A 16,715-nucleotide genomic window follows, 5' to 3' on the forward strand; every position below is an offset into this window, starting at 1 on the left:
CAAACATTCTTTCACTGTACGCACGGATTTTGTGTAGCGCTTTATTAGTCGTCAAGATAGAAGAACTATAAATACATAGGTAATTAAGTACCTTATGTTTAGTTCACACTTAACTGATTGGATTGGACATAACAGCATTAAAACACATTACTACACATTCCGTTTCTCAGTTTAAAAGCAATCAGTATAATATAAATCAATATCCAAGCGTTAAAGATAGAGTTAGCATGGCGACTACGTCCAATCGCTATTTAATGGGATGGCATCCGACTAATGGCTTAAACATGGAGGTTTATTGTATTGCAATAGGCTGGCTGTAAATAATTCATCAGCATTCGCTTGCTGTACCTAGAAGGTAACAAATGAATTATTGAGACAGCTTCATTCTTACTTCTAATTTAATCAATGGACGAGTGTACTGGGGAAATGCATTGTTAATAAAAACAGTTTTTTTATAAATGCAGTAGGTAGGTACTCATTTTTGCTCGCTGTTGGCTAGCTAGCCTTAAATTTTTGTTGCTAGTAGCTGCATAAAAATTACTAGAGGGTGACCGTAACTAATTTATGAAGAAGCTTGCAAAACATTTGGACTTTTTACTTATTGCCGAGATACAGAAGTTGCCTCTTCCATGCAAACATAAAACGTAACTATAGTACTTATATATCAAAACAGATTTAGTTTCAAACTAAAAGTAATTAAAATTCTGTCTAACTAGTTAATGGAGGGTGCCTTGTTTAGCCTCTAACACCTGAGAACTTGGTCGTCTCCTAATTGTCTAAATAATTGGATTGCACTATTTGGTCACAAGTGGTCCGGAACAGGTGAGGGTAGTGTATGGACAGATTTTAGTACCCATTAAGTGCCTATAGTTGAAAGTATACAGACTCAAAAGTTAACCCAAAACAGCATGTAACGTTCGAATAAAGTTAAAACCTTATCTTATGGGCATGATTATTGTTACGGTTTAAACTGAAGATTATCGTAGCTGCTGAAAATTTAAAACGTTCTTAATTAAAGCTAACCAATTTCCAAAAAAAGTGAAATATATAAGGTAATATTATTATGAAATGGAACGCGAAAGTTTAAAATCTTATAATAACTATGTAAGTATTTCTCTTTTGGAATGTTATGGCAAATGCGACTTTTTCTGCCATAAAAAAAAATATTTTTTAAAATTTATAGAGCTTAGTGAGTCTAACCTAAACCTTTTTTAACTCTAAATCACTCCTCTAATTTAATCCTGAACTAAATAATGTCCAAAATCAAGTACCTAAAACTGAACTACTCGTATCTAATCGCCAACCATGTCTTGCGTCTCTCGTAATAACAAATCATTTAGCAGCCTTTTCACCCTCACCAAACTTTAAAACACTCGTTTTAAACAAAAATCTGGACGAGTCCGGACCGAATGCGAAATGCAATGCCCCTGCTCCTTTTCAAATGTACCCTGCACCGGGAGTTCCTTAGGGAGGAAAGTTTCCCAGAAGCAGAAGGGTTACTCCGAAAATATCTAAAGCTTCGAATATTGCCATCCCTCTCACGCAAAGCGAGAAGGCAGTATGAGCGACCGTGACAGATAGACTCGAAACTACGTAAACAGCGTTTCGGAGTAGACCCGCAGTCGCCCGAGGCCCGGACACTCCGGACGTCCGAGTCCGCCCAATTACAAACAACTAACAAGAGAGGCTGGTGCTGGTGCGTTATTAAAAATTCAAATACATCTTCAGATCGTTTGGGATGGGAAAGGATCGGATCACATGAAAGGGATTCGCAAAAGTTAAAACTTGTTACGGTCTAATGATGGATCTTATTCTATGTAGAAAATAATAATTGAGGCACATGACAGTTTTATTTCTCTTAGAACCAACTACCAAGTAAAGAGAACAAACTTTAATGTTACTCTATGCGTATCCTTTGGAAGTTTTACATCATTTACCGAGTTTATAAGACATACGTTTATAATTGATTTTGCACGGTTTTGTGGATTACTAAACATTTACACTTTTCTCAAAAGTAGGCATATTTCAGACTTTAAACAATAACGTCATGAATTTGTGGTTAGAAAGAGCCTAGGTTCGATTTTAACACTAAAACAAATTGTTTCTTTGGATTTTAGCCCGCAGTTTTTATGTTAGTAGTTAGAACTAAATAGACATTAAAAGAGATCAACTTAACCTACAAAACATGACGAAAATCTAAGCTAAGAGAAAAAGTTAAAAAAAAAACTATTCCCTAAAACATCTGAAACTTTCTTAACGCTTAAGTTACAAAGTCATCTCAGTTTAGGTATTATCGTTTGGAAGTTCCCCGACTTTGTCGTCAGATATATTTAAATCGCAATATTCCCGTCATCTTATCTTTCACGGGACGTTAAACCTTTTAGGGTCTTGCGTCTCTCATAATAATCAGAGTTTACTTATGCTGTTCTTTAGGCCACTTGTACACTAAATGCTTTGTAAGTTGTGGAAAATTGACAACTGTCAAATGTCAAACCACACATGTAATGCAAATAATGATTTAATTTGATTTGATATCAAAAACATAACTTTTTACCTATGGCTGTGTTGTTTTGATTGATTCAAGCCTTTTAGGACAAACTGAGAAAAAAGTTACTATAATATAGTAACTTTTTTCTCGTCTCGTTCTTTTAATTACGTCTACAGAACGTCTGTGTTATAGAATTTAGGGTTACATAATATTTTTATGGCAGTGCCTTGATTACTAAGTACTTTTCTTAAATCTGAAAATTAGTTTCTTCATCTATCTTTTTCGTCCTATACTTTTAATTAATTTCTTGCCAGTCCAATTTATATGAACTGTTTTTGTAATTTCACACAAGCTCTACCACAATTAGTCTACTGTTACGAACGAAACTAACAGTGTGCTTAGTGCGAATTTGCATTAAACGTCGTCGCTAGCGATTGCGTCAAAATAATCTATAAAGATTTTAGTTATTAAAAGTATTTATCCGCTAGAGACGCTGTAAAATGTGTCACATTTCATGTAATTTTTTACGCAGTCGCTAGCGATGACGTTTGACGTAAACTCGCACTAAACACACTGATAGCAAAATCTTCAGTGTGGTCGTACCCTAACACGTCACAAAAATCACGACAACTCAACCAGATGGCGATCGATCTGAAGTAACCAATTTGCCTCCGAATTAGGTCAGAGTACCGACAACCGTGATGGAAAATGTAAAGCTAATATCTAGTGAAAACCGCTTTTACGGTAATTTGATTTCGCGTGAGAAAATGACTGAAACGTCATTTCATATTCATGACGATAATCTGGTTGGACGGTGTACACTCAGCTTGTCTGATTGGTTACAAATTGGTTCTAACTTTTCTTTTATTAGCATTTTTTACAATTCAATTACCGAGGAAATAAAACTGGCTTTACTTTCAGCGCTCTATTTGGTTTCAACTCTCGGCGCTCTACTTGTTTTCTATTCAAGATTTGCCTTACTTTATCACGAACGCGTACTTAATCTTAGAACTGAAGAGTGACAATACTACAGTTAGGCTGGTTTTAGTGTCACGCGGACTGTCAGTGCGGATCGCTCCGCACAGCCGATCTGTATGAACTGCTAGGGAGCGAGCGGTTCCTCCGGACCGCATTACTCTAAAACGCTCCCTAGAAGTTCATTCAGATTGGCCGTGCGGAGGGGGTCCGCACCGGACGGTCCGCGTGACACTAAAACCAGCCTTACGAAAATGTAGTAGTACACAGTGCTGAAAGTTGTCCACTAAACACACCGCTTAGCTTTTGTAGAGAATCTCACATACCGTTCGACAGAGCCCATACAGCTTCTCCACGCATTTTCTTTCAGTAGCATCTATAAATAATATTACAACTGTTTAAGATGCCACAATGCTTATCTTGGTATACCGTCTACTGCTCATCTTTGGTGGCTTAAGCCTTAGGCTGAGTTGCACCACCTAACTTTAACAGTAACTATGACTATAACCGGTGCTTTTTGTATGGAGTTTCACAGATTTTGACGTTTGTCAAAGTTAAAGTAAGATGGCGCAACCCAGCCTTACAATCATTACTGCTCCCAAACAACACATTTATCCATCGTATAATGTGAGGAGGTATGTCCCCTCAAGGAGTCCTCAAATATTAGTTTCAATTAGTTACGGAATCGCATAGCTCCCCTCACGTCGCGCAAACGTTGACGAATCGGTGACGATGCGGTGGAGACAAATGAAAGCGACAGATCTATTTAGATTAATATGGATCTAGATAAGTATAGGTAAGTAATATCTGTTTGAAATTAATGTTTTGTTACTCTTACTGGATGGAGTTAGGGTGAGAGAAAAAGACGGATAGAGTCGAATTTCCCAAACAAAATTTATGACGTTGTGATTACATTTAATGCAGTTATTCTATACTTAGCTTAATTTATTAAATCTGAAACTACTAAGTAGATATTACAAGAATATTATTAAGCAACCCTTTTTCTGGCACAGTCGGGTAAATATTACATTGGATTTAGTTTACATTTTTAACCAAGCAAACATTTGCGCTAGAGCTTATTCTAGCAGGGATTAAAAGAAAATGAGATCTCAACGAACGCAAAATAAACACCAAAAAAGTAGTGAACTCGACGGCACGATGAGAGAGAAAATTTCTTACGACTTCTGACCGTTTGTTATCTTTAGGGTTTCGGGTGAAAATACGAGTATTGTAAATTTAATCTGCCATTCTTTCTATTTGTGTTAAAACAATCAACTGAAAACAAGAAGGCGTTGATGGTTTACCCGTTTTTACTGAACGGCTTGCCAAAACTGTTCATGGTTATATCAAAATAAAAAGTTTACAGTCCAATCGATCAACATTTTTGTCAGAGACAGTCAAATTTCTTCAAATAAAATTAAATGTGAACATTGTAGTGATCTAAGGACTTATTTCGACAACCTAGGTCAGACTGTCCTGGCGCCGCAGCTAACGAGGAGAGCCGGCCCCAAATAATAGGAAATGGCTAGGGCAAAGAAGAAAAGAAAAGTTAATATTGTAAATTCTAATTGGTAGTGTAGACGTACCAAAATGTATTGTAAATAATAGGCCAGTAGAATTAAACACAAAAATTGATTAAATCGGAAATAATTCCTACAAAAGATTTTTGTGCTTTAATGGCTTCATTGGTTGCCCATTAAGACTCTCCTAAGTTTTCGACTTCGACGGAGTTGTGCTTAAGTGGTGGGGGCCCCCGAAAGGGGCGTTTTTTCGGTTTTCCGGTTATACCGCGTAAAGGACTTACCCTATCGAAAAGTGGTCTTCATGACGGTTAAAGGGCACTTAATCCTGCATTGAATAAGACCAAATTCATATGTTTTGGACAAACCGTTCTCGCGCTAAAGTTCGGCAAAGTAGAAAATATACGTATAATTAATGACCCTCTCCACGTCCAATGGCTTGTTACCCACATGCTTCCAAGCCTTGTAAAGGGTCGCCTTAACCAGTGTAACCCTAACAAGGCTCACGAGTTTGATTCGCTTATCCTTGTTCGTCCCAGCCGTTCCTTAACTGCGGTGATAGGGTAAGTCCTTTACGCGGTATAACCGGAAAACTGAAAAAATGCCCCTTTCGGGGGCCCCCACCACTTAAGCACAAGTCCGTCGAAGTCGAAAACTTAGGAGAGTCTTAATGGGCAACCAATGAAGCCATTAAAACAATAAAATCTTTTGTAGGAATTATTTCCGATTTAAAAGCTAATTCTACTGGACTATAAGTCACTTCCTATTTTTAAGAAAAGGCTCAAGTCTCACTTCCTCACGCTGCTACCTTAATTTCCCTACATCTGTATTCCTTTAAGCTTCTTAAAATTCCCATCTATTTTCTGCTGGCTATCTAGTTCTATCTTTGGTTCGTATCTAGAATTGTATGTGTATGTAAGTATATATTATAATTTATATATGTATATATATATATTAATATATTTTGTGTATTATTTGTATGTATTATTTTGGTTTAAATTGTATGCCTTTTATTATAATTTATTTCTTTAGTGTCGACACCGCCTTCCCCTTCATATTTGTTTCAAGTAACTGTCCTCACCATAGGTTGTCTGGAAGAGATCGCTTCATAGCGATAAGACCGCCTAATTGTACCTTGTGTGTTCCTTTTCTTCTGTTATGTTATTTGTTTGGTGTGCAATAAAGTGTATTTATTATTATTATCTCTTTATTCAATTTGCTTCTTATTTTTAATATTTTTTTTACAATGTAAATTATAAAAAAAAAAAAAAAAAACTAAAAATACATTATAAAAAATTATTATTATTATTATTATAAGCAGAGCCCCCACTCGGTGGACCGACGTCCTGCTGAAGGTAGAAGGAAGCACCTGGATGCGGGCAGCGCAAGACCGGTGGTTGAGTAATTCCATGGGCAAGGCCTTTGTCCAACAGTGGACGGAATCACGTTGAATGTTCGATTAATTCATGTATGAGTCAGGTACCACAGAGTAAAAACCTCCTTATCTTATAAATTATTAAAACTTAATTAACCTTGATTCCCGTGACTGTCAATGCGCATACTCATATTTATTTATAACTTATGACCGCTGATCATGACCGATAAAATATTTTGCAGCTGACTGCATTATCTAACACTAGCTGTGCCCGCGACTTCCTACGTGTGAAAATACTGGATTACTAATGTTTGGCCAAAAAACGTTTCCCAAATTATCACATCGCAAACAACGTTTCGCAAATTTTCATTAGGCAAATTCTCATTTGGCAAAACAACTTATTGCAAACTTTTAATTCGCAAATGTCGTTTTTGGCATATTATTGTTTAGCAAATTATTGTTTGGCAAAGTATGTTTTGCCAAATGTTTCATTTGGCAAAAATATTTCACGATAAACTATTTACAAAACAATTTGATTGGTGCATAGAATGGAATACAATTCAGCTTGTGGTTATTATTTTGTTTAGTGGGTAGTTAATATAAATTTGTTTCTAAATAAATTTTCATATTTCATTCTTTTTATCGAAATTTCCAAATGATTCATTAACAATAGAGATGATTCTAGCGGGCCACTGTTCTAACCTAACCTAACCTACTATTTTCTACAATACCTACTTTTTGCAACCACACTATTTTCTGCAATCTCTCTGTTTTACATAAAATTATTGTGAAAACCATGAGCATGTGCCTTATGCTTTGATTTGTGGGTAACGGTGGGTACTCTTAAGTATGTGAAGTGTCAATTTGACCAAGCAAATTATTTGGGATATAATATTTGGCAAAATAAAACATTTGCTATATAAACATTTGCCAAGTAAAATTTGGCCAAATGTTAATTTGACCAAATGAATTAGTTGCGAAAAGTACAGTTGCTAAAAGTTTATTTGGGAAATAAAACTTTGGCGATAAGTTGTTTGCGAAGTGAAATTTGGCGAAAAGTAATTTGGCCAAACGGAAGGATACCGAAAATACTCGTAGTTTTAATAATATTTCCCGGTTTTGCAACATTTTTCTTTACTGCTCCGCCCTACTGTAGGGTGAAGTTTTATAACCTAAGTAAAGTATTCCGCAATAACTGGGCTCTATCTAACACAAAAATATATTTTCAAATCGGTCCAGTAGCTCCTGAGATTAGCACGTTCAAAAAACAAACTCTTCAGTAAAACACTACATTATTTATTTTGGATCCCTCTAAGCATAATCTCATCTCACCCTTGGCCATTTTCCGTTTTTCTGAGTCTGAGAGCTCTCAACAGCGGTATAATTAAACACGGCTTAAGACTTTAACGACTTCTTGCAATTTTTTGCGATTTTTCGCGATGCCTACATTATTAAGCGTAACACGGTTAAACTAGTCTGGAAAGTTTGGAAAATGACATTTTTAACTTCGCCCGGGGAAAGTTAGATTTGGAACCTTTGAGATTTGAGATGGAAATGTTTATTTTGAAATGCTTTTGATCTTTTTATGATGTCAGCAAATGTAATTTGAATTTTTAGAACTGAAATCGAGTGTCGTATAGGAGAGATATTATACTGACCTACCATCTTTTATTATTCAATGTTTGTTAATTTAAAAGTCGCTTCAATTTTTAAAAACAAATATTCGACATAAGTACTAAGATATTTTTAGGGCCCCATATTATTAGTACCTACAGTTAAACCCATGTCAAACTCTTTAGATCAGTACATTTTTGTTGTAAGAATGCATCTATTACAACTGTATAAAATGTCACAATGTTTATCTTGCTATCAAAACTGATTAGCCAAAGACTATCATAGTTTGTCAACTGCCGCTACAAACAAAATGAAACAAACATTATTATCAATCATTGTACGTTTTAATTTAGCTGAGCTGTCATAAGTAGTAAGGAAACAATACTATATCTCACTATTTGAAACACAAGCAAACATAATATCAGGATAGTATAATAGTTACGTAAGTCAAACAACAGAAACTGCTACGCCTAGCTGAACTTTGTAGTAACTATAGCGGCTCTGTGAATTTGCTGTTAAATAAACAGTAGGCATTTACGATGAGTATTACGATCTTGTTTCGATTGAAGCAAAAAAATTATTTTTTAAGAACTTTTTATAATTTAGGAACTTATGCCGTGTTTTTTATTTATTAAAATTAAATTTTGAAGAATTCCCATGATACAGATTACAAGGTCCCTTTATGACACACCAATCAAGATGCATATTATTATAATAAAGATAGCTATTGTTTAGTATGTAACTATACCTATAGCTATTAAGATATAGATAGAAGTATACATAGTACGTCTTCCAGCTTCGCAGGACCGGTCTTTGTGGAAATCCTTGGGGGAGACCTTTGTCCAGCAGTGGACGTCTTTCGGCTGAAACGAACGAACGAACGATACATAGTAACCTAACGTATACATAAGTATACAAGGGTTTGTCAAAACAACAAAGCAAATAACGTGCCCATTAATTATCACATTATCACTAATGATGAAATGTCTTTTCGTTACAGGTAACAAACACAACAGTATTAAATTCCAGTAAGTAGGTACGAACGTTGTCGTGTTGTGAAAGGGATTCTCGTTAATAACGTTAATTACTAGTATAGAGAAACGAAGCCTTCATAGTAATGCCTATGATATGGTGCTTAAGTGTGTTCGTTAATGAATTCACCCCACAGGTAACAAAGGCTGTTCAAAGGCTCCATTGGATAAGTGAATATTCTGAAACACTCACTATTTTCGCAAGAATCTAAAGTTTGTCTGGATGTGGTAGTTCTTTGCATGTATATTGATTTATTTAATAAGTGACTCGGAAAGATAAAGCTTTATACAATTATTTTATGATTATTATTAAAAAGGTGTTGATTAATTGTTGATTTTTTTATGTTTTTAAAAAGAAAGTTTGTAAGTCATATTGAACTACAAACGAGATTACCATGATGTCTTTTGTTTTCCACCATTTTCATCTCATTTTTATGGAAAAATCATGCTTATAAGAGACAAATTAGGGTTTCTGATTTCTTGACTTATTTTTTTTCTCGAGTTTCGGGAATTCTCGAGGCCAAAGTCTCGAGTTTTCTCGGGTCTCGAGTCTTTTAATTAAAACTGTTGAAATCGGTTGAAATTTAATAAAAACATGGGTTTTTATTAATGTTATAATGTGTCTGGGTTATAATCAATAATACTGTAAAGTTTCAACAAAATCCGTTCAGTAGTTTTTGCGTGAAAGAGTAACAAACATCCAGACATTCACACAAACTTTCGCATTTATAATATTAGTAGGATAATTATAACTTAGTAATTAACTAAAGGAACAAAAGTCATAAAGTCGCGTGTACTTTAAGGATAAATAACCATACATATCTGGAGCTCCAATTGAATCACTTGTTTTCCAAAGAACACAAGTCCAAATTAATAGAAAGATTACGATAATAAACCTACATTTACAAACAAAAAAAACTTTTAAATAAATGTTGAAACTTAAAGATAAAGACTTGAATAAACGTATTTACGAGTACCTAAACTAACAGATAGTTAACAAAAAAGTTTTCAGTCTTTAAATCAGTCAGTTATACAAACATAATAAAATATAGCATACTCGTAGGTGAACATTATTAGTTTCGGTTAAAATCATTACTTGCAAATCAAATTAGTTAAAAAAAGGAAAGACTAGGCCAGTCTAAACGCAACGTTAACCTATTAAATAGTTAAAAACTTACTTTTGTCTAAGAAAATAGGCTTTCAAGAATATTAAAGCTTCAAAATCGAAACTCGAGAATTCTCGAGCTCCGGTAATTTTTTTCTCGTCTCGAATGAAGCCAAATTTCTCGAGTTTTCTCGAGTTCGAGAAAGCTCGAGCAGAAACCCTAAGACAAATAGAGACGAAAGCATCCAATAAAACAGATACTAAGTAAACTGCTAAGATCGTTCTGCCTCTTTTCAATAGTTGCTGTACCCTAACTGGGTCCACATTGTTTAACTGCTTACAAAATTGACCTATAACGCGTTAATGTGGTAAAGCAATAAAGTACTGAGTATTGACAAATAGAGGCGGAAATATCCCAACTATGTCGAGGAATAGGCACATCCAGTAAAATACAGTAACTCAAGGTCCTGCATAGTTGTTAATATAATTTGCGTCTCTCCCGACTGGAACAATCAGGTTTCGTCTCCTGCTAATTGTAGCTTTAGCAACTTCTATCTTGTTACAGTCGCAAATTAAAACGGGAACTAGATTTGGAGAGAATTTTAAAATTTCGCTCTAAAAATAAGGACTTGATTTTTTTATGGCACTGCGAAAGTCTAGGATTAACATAACTATGTTCCTTGAAACATTTTCTCGGCAAGTGCAGCAACGTAAATTGTTGCTTATAATATTTTATCAGTACAATTTTTTTAGTAGGTATCTATCTACCTCTATTAAATGGTCTTCTTTGAGTCTCTGATGTTAGAAATAGAGGCTTACCAAAAATAGAGTCAAAAACTTCAGATAATTTTCATTAATTCCTAACAACTATTACGTTAGCTTTTTAATTTAAAACAAAGAGTTAATTTTACATCACCTTATTTAATATTGAAACAATTGAACTTCAATTTCGACAAAAAATGTTTCCAAACAAAAATCAATGCAAATAGATTAAAGATTTAAAGTCAATTAATTTAAACTAATTGCTAACTCAATGAAGCATATCCCCCTTCTAATTTGTGAATACTTTGTCGATTGTTTTATTAATAATTCGATTCTAAAGAATCCGAGAGTTTTAGAACGTTAATTTTATAGGTTAGGTTTAATTGATTGGGGGAGCTTTTATCATCTTAATTTTTAATAACAGCCTAATGAAGTTCAAATCGGAAAGTTTTTAATTACCATGAAACAATGTTTTAAAATTACCGCCTACCGCATCCATCTAAGTCTTTAACTTTTACCTTCATTTAAGTAAATGTAGGTAGTAGGTAAGTACCTATGTATGATATTTTGTAGTCACTTATCTCTTGCGTATATTATGTACCTACTTAGTTTGTTATTTCCTATTGCTCTTGTGGTCTTATTGCAACTTATCCTTAAAGTATGAATTTTGATACATACTTCAAATAGATAAAATGACTCTAGAGTCGATATAATTATTTTTGTCGCAAAATAGTGCCTATTACAGCTTCACACTTCGGAAGCAACAGTGTTTAGCCAAATATTCTGTCTGAATATACATAACTCATCATTACCATTCATTACCCAGCTACGAGCAGCACCCATCGAATTGAATCGCTAATCTCCCATAGGTGGCGCTGTACATAATTAATTATTCCATAATTAGTCGCGGCGTGGATTACCGAGGCATGTGGGTGGATTACCAGATCCGTCATGACAATTATGTATTGAAATGGGAAGGTAATGAGTTGTAGCGTGTTACATATTACTCGTCATAACAGTTAGTAATGTTTGCCTTCCTTGCCCTCATGGACTAGTGGTTGTGTTCGATTTTCTTCATTAGGAGGTCCAGGGTTCGATTCCTAAGTGGGACATAAAAAATTAAAATGATTTGTTGTATTTGTTCTCAATTTGCTTAGGACATTGCGGACTCTACAGGGATCTAATAAGCATTGTTTGAATCAGCATTGTTCGAATCAGCAGTCCCATGCCTGTTGTCGTGGTGCTGTTATCAAGATTCTAATCGTGTTCGTCTGTTTTAAAAACAATTTAATTCTGATGTAATAATAATTTCTACATTAGTTATTAATAACAGGTACCTATTCGTATTCAGCCTTTCAACCGCAATTCAAACACATTCAATTATGTTACAAACGTGTTACTTACCTCTTTATTTGAGAGTATCAAATTACACCTAATGTCGGGTTAAAACCTTAGTGATCATGAATTTTAATGGCATTTTATGCAAAGCAGACATCGCCCTACACTTAACGACTAGTGGACTGGGCTCTTGACATCCGAAGGGGTAGCATTACCATCTTCGCAGTCGGTTAAGGGGAAGCAATCAAGGGATGTGGAGGTAAATACAATAGGGCTTGAGGGGTAACGGGGTAATCAATGTTTTGCGTTTTGCAGGCTAAAATGCGGGGTAAAGGTATTCAGATACCCTAGAATCTATTCACACAACAAAAAGGTTCATCATTGTGCTTGTTCCTTAGTTGTATAAAAGGGTGATTTTGTTTTTCATCCAAATTTCCAGAGAGTAGATCCTATGAAAATGGCTTAGCCCATGGAGTGCTAGCATTTAAAGAAATCAATATATTGACTGTGGCTTCGCAATACATATTTGATAACATTATGTATAATATACATTTATTTACTAAGAAAAGTGACGTCCACTCATTTAACACGAGACATAAGAATAAACTTGCTGTTCCATCATTTAGGTTGCATAAGATAGGTAATTCATTCTTGGGGAAATGTATTACCATATTTAACAAAATACCACACAACCTTGTCGAATTGCCAATAAACAAATTTAAGATACATATAAAAAATACCCTTATGTCCAAAGGGTACTACAAGGTTCGAGACTATATTGATGACAAGGATGCGTGGTCAGTTCAGTCTGCACATATTTGATGTACTTAAATTTGACTATTCTTACCGTTAGATAATTCCTGGCAATAAGTGGTGACTGAGTTTGTTCCGGCGTTTCTTCTCAGCACTTGCCATATGTTTGTCTCGAAGCGCTGGTAGGGCCCAAAAGATAAGGAGACATGTAAAGTGCCCCATAAGGGCTACCTTTTTCTTTTTTTATTATTTTCTATTGACGTTCATAAGTGCCACTTGTGGTCTAAACTGAATAAATATTTTTGATTTTGATTTTGATTGATTATTAGTAACAGGTAAGAAAAAGAAAACATGCCTCACCTTAACTTTAATTGATGATTTTCTCTTCTACCTGTATCTAGAAAAGACTATAGCCTACCTACGAGTATATTCGTTACTTTCTTAGAGTATCTATAAAAATATTCTGAATGTTGTATCCCTCTTACAGCAAAAGTTCAAAATTGGGCCAATTCCAACAATATACGGGATGGCTCGCCTCGCTCATGGTTTTACAACATATTTATCGTTTTATGGCGAAATGGTGGTGGTTTTACGGTAATTTTCGCTCTGAATATAATATACGTGGACGATATCATCGGGCTTTTATGCAACGATAAAGTTTAGAGGGTCAGGGGCTCGAGAATAAATTCCGGATCTTTAAATTTTTGTCAAACGTTTCTGCGTTTGCTGACTGTTGATTATGTGGCATGAAATCCTTACCCCTCTTTCTGATCGGGACAATAAAAGTTTACAACTTGTCAAAGAATTTTGAACTGACTCGAGGCTTGTGCCAACTAAGGCAGTAAAAAATTATGGAACCGTCCATAAAGTTCGAAGTTTTGAAAATTTGTTATTTCCTATTACTCAGTAATCGGTTATAATATACTCTTAATATTATGTATTTGGCCTTCTTGTAAACTTTTAATAGGTATAATAATTTTCCAGAACTTCAATTTCATAAAATTGAATTCCCAGCGTTTAGGTTCTACTTCATTTAACCCCTGAGTGCTATCTCCCAAACAAGAGGGGCGTAATATGTTAGGCAATAACGTTTTATGCTTGTGGAAATTTAGACCGTAATGGACTCACATACTCGGTTATAATGTCATTGCTAATGTTACCGAATTGTGTATGATAATTTTGAAACGTTAATGGAGTCCACTATAACAGATGAAGTACTGAAGAATAAACGTTAAGACATTATCTGTAGATATAAATTGCGTTTTATCTTTTATTTCAACCCCATAAAGTACAATGAAGTTAATAGTTACGCACAGTTGGGGTGGGAATGGGCTCTGCAAATCAACCCTTGGTTTTACTTTTACTTCATAGCAAAAGTCAATTTCTATATTTTGAAATTTGGCTTTTCTGTTTGTTACCATTCGCATTTGTGACGACATGCTAGAAATCCGTGTGCTTAGTCTTGGATTGTGATTTTGTTATAGTCCAGTCATTTAAGCTTAAATTAGGTAAGAATCTCGGAATTCGAGATACCCAGCTGTAAGTCTGTAAATACTTGTGTATTGACACCCTAAAAGTTGTCTCAAAACCTACATGTGGTAGGGTGTAAGCAACTATTAAATTTCAAGGTCAAAGGTCACAAAAATGGTTTTTTTGCGCTTTTTTTAGAAATATCTAATTTCCTATGGGTTTTTTGCTATTTGTATTTATGATCAATATTGTAGAATATTGTAGAGGGCGGAGAGCGCGCGGTCACCGCATTAAATTGTATTTAGCAAATCTTCTGGAGCAGGTGGTAAAATTGTCATGATAGGCTCCAGAAAATCGTTTCGTATTGCCCAACCCCATACCTGGGGTTCCAAATCATGTCCTAACCAAGTTTGAACTTGATACGAGAGATTATTAGAGAGTAGAACTCAAACCTTATTGGCAGTCTATAATGCTCCGAAATCTGTGAAAAGTCTCGATCATCTTCGTTATATGCATTACGTCAAATCTACAAAACTTAATAAACCTGTGCAGCTTTGAAATATTCCACCAACAAGTGCAGCTGCTCATCAACATTTCAACCATATTATCAAGTTCAAACTTGGTTAGGACATGATTTAGAACCCCAGGTATCGGGTTGGGCAATGCGAAACGATTTTCTGGAGCCTGGACAATTTTACCACCTGCGCCAGAAGATTTGCTAAATACAATTCGATGCGGTGACCGCGCGCTCTCCGCCCTCTATTTCGAAAACGGTTCACCGTATAAAAAAAATTTTTAAACAAAATTTGTAGAGAATTTTGTATTCTACAATATATTGATAATAAATACAAATAGCAAAAAACCCATAGGAAATGAGATATTTATAAAAAAAGCGCAAAAAACCGATTTTTGTGACCGTTGACCTTGAAATTTAATAGTTGCTTACACCCTACCATATGTAGGTTTTGAGACAACTTTTAGGGTGTCAATATACAAGTATTTACAGACTTACAGCTGGGTATCTCGAATTCCGAGNAGGAGACATGTAAAGTGCCCCATAAGGGCTACCTTTTTCTTTTTTTATTATTTTCTATTGACGTTCATAAGTGCCACTTGTGGTCTAAACTGAATAAATATTTTTGATTTTGATTTTGATTGATTATTAGTAACAGGTAAGAAAAAGAAAACATGCCTCACCTTAACTTTAATTGATGATTTTCTCTTCTACCTGTATCTAGAAAAGACTATAGCCTACCTACGAGTATATTCGTTACTTTCTTAGAGTATCTATAAAAATATTCTGAATGTTGTATCCCTCTTACAGCAAAAGTTCAAAATTGGGCCAATTCCAACAATATACGGGATGGCTCGCCTCGCTCATGGTTTTACAACATATTTATCGTTTTATGGCGAAATGGTGGTGGTTTTACGGTAATTTTCGCTCTGAATATAATATACGTGGACGATATCATCGGGCTTTTATGCAACGATAAAGTTTAGAGGGTCAGGGGCTCGAGAATAAATTCCGGATCTTTAAATTTTTGTCAAACGTTTCTGCGTTTGCTGACTGTTGATTATGTGGCATGAAATCCTTACCCCTCTTTCTGATCGGGACAATAAAAGTTTACAACTTGTCAAAGAATTTTGAACTGACTCGAGGCTTGTGCCAACTAAGGCAGTAAAAAATTATGGAACCGTCCATAAAGTTCGAAGTTTTGAAAATTTGTTATTTCCTATTACTCAGTAATCGGTTATAATATACTCTTAATATTATGTATTTGGCCTTCTTGTAAACTTTTAATAGGTATAATAATTTTCCAGAACTTCAATTTCATAAAATTGAATTCCCAGCGTTTAGGTTCTACTTCATTTAACCCCTGAGTGCTATCTCCCAAACAAGAGGGGCGTAATATGTTAGGCAATAACGTTTTATGCTTGTGGAAATTTAGACCGTAATGGACTCACATACTCGGTTATAATGTCATTGCTAATGTTACCGAATTGTGTATGATAATTTTGAAACGTTAATGGAGTCCACTATAACAGATGAAGTACTGAAGAATAAACGTTAAGACATTATCTGTAGATATAAATTGCGTTTTATCTTTTATTTCAACCCCATAAAGTACAATGAAGTTAATAGTTACGCACAGTTGGGGTGGGAATGGGCTCTGCAAATCAACCCTTGGTTTTACTTTTACTTCATAGCAAAAGTCAATTTCTATATTTTGAAATTTGGCTTTTCTGTTTGTTACCATTCGCATTTGTGACGACATGCTAGAAA

The sequence above is a fragment of the Ostrinia furnacalis genome, unplaced genomic scaffold (assembly GCF_004193835.3).
Source record: "Ostrinia furnacalis isolate ACB-3 unplaced genomic scaffold, ASM419383v2 OfSCF4444, whole genome shotgun sequence".
NCBI lineage: Eukaryota > Metazoa > Arthropoda > Insecta > Lepidoptera > Crambidae > Ostrinia > Ostrinia furnacalis.